The 7,401-nt window shown below is 39.2% G+C and overlaps 1 non-coding gene across 1 annotated transcript; it reads left to right on the plus strand.

Annotated features, from left to right (window-relative positions):
* Nucleotides 1-7,012: 7,012 nt before the first annotated feature.
* On the plus strand, nucleotides 7,013-7,118 carry LOC142538119 (small nucleolar RNA R71). The gene has a single exon (XR_012818659.1). It is a non-coding gene; the product is annotated as a small nucleolar RNA R71 (small nucleolar RNA).
* The last annotated feature ends 283 nt before the right edge of the window (nucleotides 7,119-7,401 follow it).

Genomic DNA, 7,401 nt, shown 5'->3' on the forward strand with positions numbered 1-7,401 from the left:
AACTAGCAAATCATCTTTAATTGTAAATTTACCATGGATAAGCTTACCCTTACCTACAGTTTTACATTTGGAGTTGTCTCCAAAACTGATGTTTGGTCCAGTATATTTGATCAGTTGAGATAGCAAATTTCCATCTACTGTCATATGTCGCGAATAGCCACTGTCTAGATACCAAGTTGATTTTTTGTTTGTACCTGTTACCTGAAATCACACAGTATATATAATTTTGGTACTCCTAAACTAATTAGTCCTTTAGGAACCCAGACTTGGACCAGTCTAACTGACTTCCCAGTTGTTGTGTTCCAAATGGTTTTTCTCGAATTTCTTGGCAATATGTGTGTGATGTGAGGATGAAACAGTATGAATTGTATCCTTTTTAAACTGATTATTCTTTTGATATCGTTTCTGAACTGGCTTACAGTTGTAGTAATTGTAATAGCCATTCCTAGAATACTGATTTTTGTAACTGGATCGTTTAGGTGACCAATTTCTTGTATCAGTTGAACTCTCAGAGCTATATCTAATTCCATACCATTTGCCTTTGTTCTTACTTTCAGTCAATTGAACAACTGGTGTACTAGGTTCCGAGAAATCATTTACCATAGTTGATTTTACAAAATTAATGTACTTTTCTTGGTTTTCATTCTACCTTGGTTATGTATCACTTGCAGAATTTTTATCATGATTCTTAAAGCCTAAACAGGTTTTTATCATAAACTGATTTTTGTGAATTCTGCATTTCAGTCAGTGCAACTGAAGACATGTTCCAAGCTTGAATCAGTTCAGTATGTTTTGAAATTTCTGTTTTAAACTGACATATCAAAGCTTGATTTTCAATCATTTCAGTTTTTTGCTATACAATCTCTCTTTTTAGACTCAAAAGTTCAACTGACTCATCAATTTCTTTTTTGTTGTCATTGGGATCAATTTGCTCAGTTCTAACCTTCTCAAATGATCGAGCAAGTTTGTGATACTCATTTACCATGTCATGCAATGTGGTAATAAGTTCCTCACGAGTGAAATCAGTGGAGCTGATGTCAAATACTTGTTCACTTGCTGACTCCAGTTCAGCATCATCTGCCATTAAGCACTTGACTTCCTCTTCATCTTCACTTGAACTGATTGGACTTTCTGGTTTTGACTCGTCACTGTCAGTTTGTGCCCACTTAGATTTTTCTCTTCAGCCAAAAGCACTTCATGTTTCTTTTTGAATGATTTTTGTCATCCTTGGTCCTTCTGTGCTCATAGGGCTTCTTTCCCTTTTCAATTGATCCTCGACTGTCCTTCTTTGGCTTATGACAGTCTGCTATGAAATGACCAGATTTGCCACAGTTGTAGCAAGCATAGGATTCTTCTTTGGACTTCTTTTTCTGATATTCATTCTGGAAGTTTCCTTGATTCCTCCTCATAAACCTTCCAAATTTCATGACAAACAATGACATAGCATCATTGCTCAGTTGATCGGCAGATTTGTCAACTGAACCAGTTGGTTCCAGTCTGACAGCAGTTAAAGCAGTTGTGGCGGCAGGTGTAGAACGTTCTCCTTCTCTGGTTTGTAGTTCAAACTCGTAAGCCTTTAGATCAGCAAACAAATCATGAAGTTCGACCTTGTTAAGGTCCTTTGACTCTCTCATTGCCATGGTCTTGACATTCCATTCTTTTGGAAGACCTCTGACTACCTTCAGTGCCACTTCTTTGTTCGGATGTAATTTATCAGCATCAAATTCCGTGGATGATTAGTGAAAAAAGAACCAAGAATAGGAGGTATGTTGTCAGAATTTGAATGGCTCGTCGGAATCTGGGAAGAGAAGCGTCGGAGATGATTGTGCTTGAAGAAAATCAAGCAAGATCGTAGCTGATTGGTAAGAGAGTGGAATGAGACGATGTCGCCGGAGAAATGGAGGAGACGTGGCCGGAAATTCAGTGGTGTCCGGAAAAGATAAGGGGGATGCCGGAAAAATCACGCCTTGGTGCTAAGTGAAGATGGTGACACGAGATTGGACCTGAAAACGGCACAAAAAGGGTCATGTGATTGAGAATTAGAGTTCGAATGGGGGAAGAAAATAAGGAGTCTGCAAATTTAAAAATCTACGACCCGCCCGAGCGGACATAAGTTTTCACTCGGGCGGATGTCTTGCGGCTTTCAATTGTAAAAAAGGTGCGCCCGGGCAGATATAAATGTGCGCCGGGCGAAAGCTGCACGGCTTTTAGATCAAAAACATTGCACCCCAGTTCACCCAGGCGGACCAAAGAGTCGGCCCGGGCGCCTCGTGCGCTGGCCACACCTCTATTTTTTTGGCAAATAAATAAGTAAAATAATTAAACTAAATTAATAAAAGCAAATTAAATAAAAGATAAGGGGAAGAGAGGTAGTTCTCAATTTATAGTTGAGAGCTTGACTGTCGGTCAGTTTCAGTTCGGACTGTCTTGGAACCAGGTGATTCCAAGTTGTGGCACAATTGTGCCACCTATGTAGCGCTTTAGTCTTTGGGAATTGACCATAAACGTCCCATCCTTTCCATCTTGCAGTTCTATAGCTCTCGATGGGTATACTTTAGAAATCACGAATGGACCAGACCATCGCGACTTCAATTTTCTGGGAAACAGTCGCAACCGGGAGTTGTAGAGTAGGACATTTTCACCTTCCTTGAATTCCCTTTCGATAATTCACATGTCATGAGCCCTCTTTGTTTTCTCCTTGTGTGACAGTGCGAGACCATATGCCAAATTCCGGAATTCATCCAACTGATCCAATTGAAGCAAACGTCATTCACCTGCATCAGTAAAATTAAAGTTCAGTGCTTTTGTTGCCCAGTATGCCCGATGCTCTAACTCTACAGGTAAATGACATGCTTTACCAAAAAGTAACCTATATTGTGTAGTGCCTATAGGTGTTTTAAAAGCAGTCCTATATACCCAAAGAGACAGACCGGTCTTTCCAACTTACACATACCATTTCTTCCAAAATCTGCTTGATCTCTCGGTTAGACATTTCTACTTGACCACTCGTCTGGGGGTATATGGGGTAGAGATCTTATGTGTGACACCATATTTACTCAAAGAATTTTCAAATAGTTTGTTGCAAAAATGGGTGCCACCATCACTAATGATTGCTCGTGGTGTTCCAAATCTATTAAAAGTATTTTTCTTAAAAAATTTCAAGACCACTTGAGCATCATTAGTGGCATATGCTTCTGCCTCGATCCACTTAGAACATAGTCAACCGCAACAAAAATATATTTTTTCGTGAACGAACTGGGAAACAGTCCCATGAAGTATATCCCCCACACATCAAAAACCTCATACTCAATGATATTGTTTAATGGCATTTCATGACGGTTAGAGATGTTACATGTACGCTGGCATTTATCACAGGCAAGCACATAAGAACGAGCATCTTTAAATATATTTGGCCAATAGAAGCTACATTCAAGTACCTTAGATGTCGTCCTTGTTGGTCCAAAATGATCACATACCTCACGTTCATGGCAATGGTCGAGAATTTGACCAAACTTTTCATCTGCAACACACCTTCTTATCATGGAATCTGCACAAATCTTAAACAAAAATGGTTCCTCCCAAAAATAATGCTTCACGTCAGAAAAGAATTTCTTTCGTTGGTGAAATGATAGATTGGGTGGTGGTGTGCCTGTGACAAGAAAGTTAGCAAAATTTGCATACCAAGGATAGTGTTTCACCTCAAATAGCTGCTCATCAGGGAACCAATCATTAATGGCATGATCTACACAATCATTACTAATAAGCCCTAATCTAGACAAGTGATTGGCTACCACATTCTTAACATCCTTCTTATCCTTTATTTCTAAATCAAACTCTTGTAACAATAAAATCCACCTAAGTAGGAATGGCTTTGCATCTTTCTTAGCAAGTAAATATTTCAGTGCAGAGTGATCTGTGTAAACAATGACTTTGGACAAAATAAGATATGAATAAAATTTTTCATGCGCGAATACTACTGCAAGCAATTCCTTTTCAGTGGTTACATAATTCAATTGAGCCTCATCTAGGGTTTTACTTGCGTACTAAATTGTATGAAATACTTTGTTTTTTTGCTGGCCAAGAGCAGCACCAACCGCAGTATCACTAGCATCGCACATGACCTCGAAAGGTAGATCCCAATCCGGTGCCACCAAAACAGGAGCCGTCACCAACCGATCCTTTAAATCCTCGTATGCCTGTAGACAGTCAGAATTAAAATCAAACGGCACATATTTCATAAGTAAAAAAGATAGAGGATTGGAAATTTCAGAAAAAATCTTTAATAAAACGCCGATAAAAATCGGCGTGGCCTAGAAAACTTCTAACTCCCTTTATAGATGTCGGAGGTGGCAAGTTCTTGATAACTTCCTATTTTGCCTTATCAACCTCTATTCCATGCCCCAATATTTTGTGCCCCAATATTATGCCTTCTTGTACCATGAAATGGTACTTTTCCCAATTCAGCACCAAATTCGTCTCCTCACATCTCATCAACACCACCTTCAGATTCTGCAAATAGTCATCAAAAAAGGAGCCAAAGATCGAGAAGTCATACATAAATATTTCAAGGAATGTTTTTATCATGTCATGAAATATAGCGGTCATGCATGGTTGAAAAGTGACAGGAGCATTACACAAACCAAAGGCATCCGTCTAAATGCAAAGGTGCCTTAAGGACAAGTGAAATTGGTTTTCTCTTGGTCCTCAAGCGCAATCATGATTTGGTTATACCCTGAATACCCATCCAAAAAACAATAAAGCTCATGACCCGCTAACCTCTCAAGTATTTGTTCAATAAAGGGAAGCAGAAAGTGATTTTTACAGGTGGCATCATTCAATTTCCTATAATCGATGCACACACGACATCCCGTAACTGTCCTAGTGGGTATTAATTCATTTTGTTCATTTGTGATAACAGTAATCCCACCCTTTTTCGGCACACATTGAACAGGACTCACCATGCACTATCAGATATATGATAGATAATACATGCATCAAGGAGTTTGATAGGTTATGCTTTTACTAGCGCTTGCATCTTTGGATTCAATCTTCTGTGAGATTGTACAAGAGGTGAGTACTTGTCTTCCATCGATATCTTGTGCATGCCGACTGATGGATCGATCCCTTTGATATCCGCCACCTTCCATGCAAATGCACTTTTGTGCGCTTTCAAAATTTTCAGCAGTTTGCCTTATATCACATCTGTCAAATACGAAGAAATAATCACATGAAGTTTATTATTCTCACCTAGATAGACGTATTTCAAATGTGGAGGTAATGGCTTTAGCTCAAGAGTTGGTGGCTCCTCTATGCTTGACTTCTGAGGGGTCAAGTCTCTCCGATCCCCCAGGTCCTCTAATCTCATCCTTATTGGCCTCTTCCATGGATGGTTGGCATTAAGGTATGCCACTATTTCAGCTTTCTCTTCATCCAATTCGTCTTCTCTCAATTCAGTAGTGAGAGTGGCTTCCAAAGAGTCCTTAATAGCATCCTACATATAGTTACACACAAGTGAATCAAAAGTATCAATTCTAAAACAACTATCAGAATGTAGTGTGTGTTTAAGTGCATTAAAGACATCAAAAGTAATATCCTCCTCCCCCACTCTCAATCTCAACTTCCCTTCTTGCACATCAATTAGAGCCTTGCCAATTTCAAGGAATGGGCTCCCCAATATCAACGGCATCTCCATGTCTTCCTCTATGTCAAGCACCACAAAATCTGCAGAAAAAAAAATTTGTCCACTTTCACTGGCACATCCTCAATAAATCCTCGTTGATACTTGACAGATCAGTCTGCTAGCTGTAAAACATATTCGTTGGCTTAGGTTCTCTCAATCCAAGTTTCCTAAACACAGACAAAGGCATGAGGTTAATACTTGCACCAATATCACATAAGGCTTTATGAAAAACAACATCACCGATTATGCAATGAATAGAAAAACTCCCTGGATTTTTAAGTTTCGGTGGGATCTTGTTTTGCACCAAAGCAGAGAAATTTTCAGTTAAATTTATCATCATGTGATCCTCCAACTTTCTCTTATTTGCTAAGATGTCCTTCAGAAATTTAGCATAACTAGGTCTTTGCATCAAAGTATCAGCAAAAGGAATATTGATGTGTAATTTTTTAAATACCTCAAGAAACTTACCGAATTGCGCATCAAAGTTTTGCTTTTTTCAATGCTGCGGGAAAAGGAAGAGGTATAACAATTTTGGATTGTGCAGTGGGTGCTGATGTAGAGTTAGAAGACTTACTTTGGATGTCTCAGTCTGTTCATCCGGTAATTGACTTTTTTCCTTTTCTTTGGACTCTAAAATTTTCCCACTCTTCAACTCGATGGCCTTCACTTGCTTTTTTGGATTGGTCTCTGTGTTACTTGGCAAGGTTCCTGGCTCTCTACTTGTTATCATACTAGCTAACTGTCCAATCTGATTCTCTAGCCCTTTTATCGATGCATCTTGGTTTTGGAGTCTAGTTTCGGTGGATGAGATAAAATTAGACATAATCTGCTCCAAATTGGACTTTTCTTTTCTAGGAGGGTCAGATCTATACCTCGGTAGTTTTCCATATGGCTGTCCTCCCTGTGGTCGATTCTGATTGTTTTGACCACCCCATGAGAAGTTGGGATGTTGCCTCCATCCAGTATTATGTGTGTTCGAATACGGATCATTCCTTTGATGGTTTTGGACTCCCACTTGATTCACTGGTGCCTCGTCTTGCACATAAAAGGGATTGTCATCTTGACAGTCCTTCGCAAACTGTTCACCTTCACACTTATCACAAAATATCTCTTGAAAACACATAGTTGTGCCACCCATATTCAAGCTGTCCAATTTTCTGTTCAAGACATAAAGTTTCACAGTATAGCAGAAAGGTCAGTTACCTGGTGAACTCCTGCACTTCTCCGCTGGTTGTTCCTTTCAGATTGAGGATGAAAGCTGCTAGCAGCCATCTCCTCCAACAACTCATATCTTTCTTCAGCAATTTTTTTCAATAACTTTCCACAAGTGTCAGTTCGTGATGCGGGCATCTCCGCAATAAATCTTTGAAACGCTCTCATGCCTCATATAAAGACTCTTGCTTGAATTGAGAAAATGTGGTGATGTTTGCCTGCAGCTTCATGGTCTTAGATGGAGGAAAGTATTTAATGAGAAATGGTTTCGCCATGTCCTCCCATGTGGTGATAGAACCTACAAGAAAATAATTTAACCAGGCTTTAGCTTTTTCACGTAAAGAGAAAGGAAATAAACCCAATCTAACAACATCATCAGAAACTCCATTAAATTTAAAAGTATCTCAAATTTCAAAAAAATCTGCGATGTTCGTGTTTGAGTCATCTAATGCAGATCCCCCAAACTGGACTGTATTCTGGATCATCTGAATTATAGATGGCTTGATTTC

Source organism: Primulina tabacum, chromosome 2 (assembly GCF_025594145.1).
Source record: "Primulina tabacum isolate GXHZ01 chromosome 2, ASM2559414v2, whole genome shotgun sequence".
In the NCBI taxonomy this organism is placed as follows: Eukaryota; Viridiplantae; Streptophyta; class Magnoliopsida; order Lamiales; family Gesneriaceae; genus Primulina; species Primulina tabacum.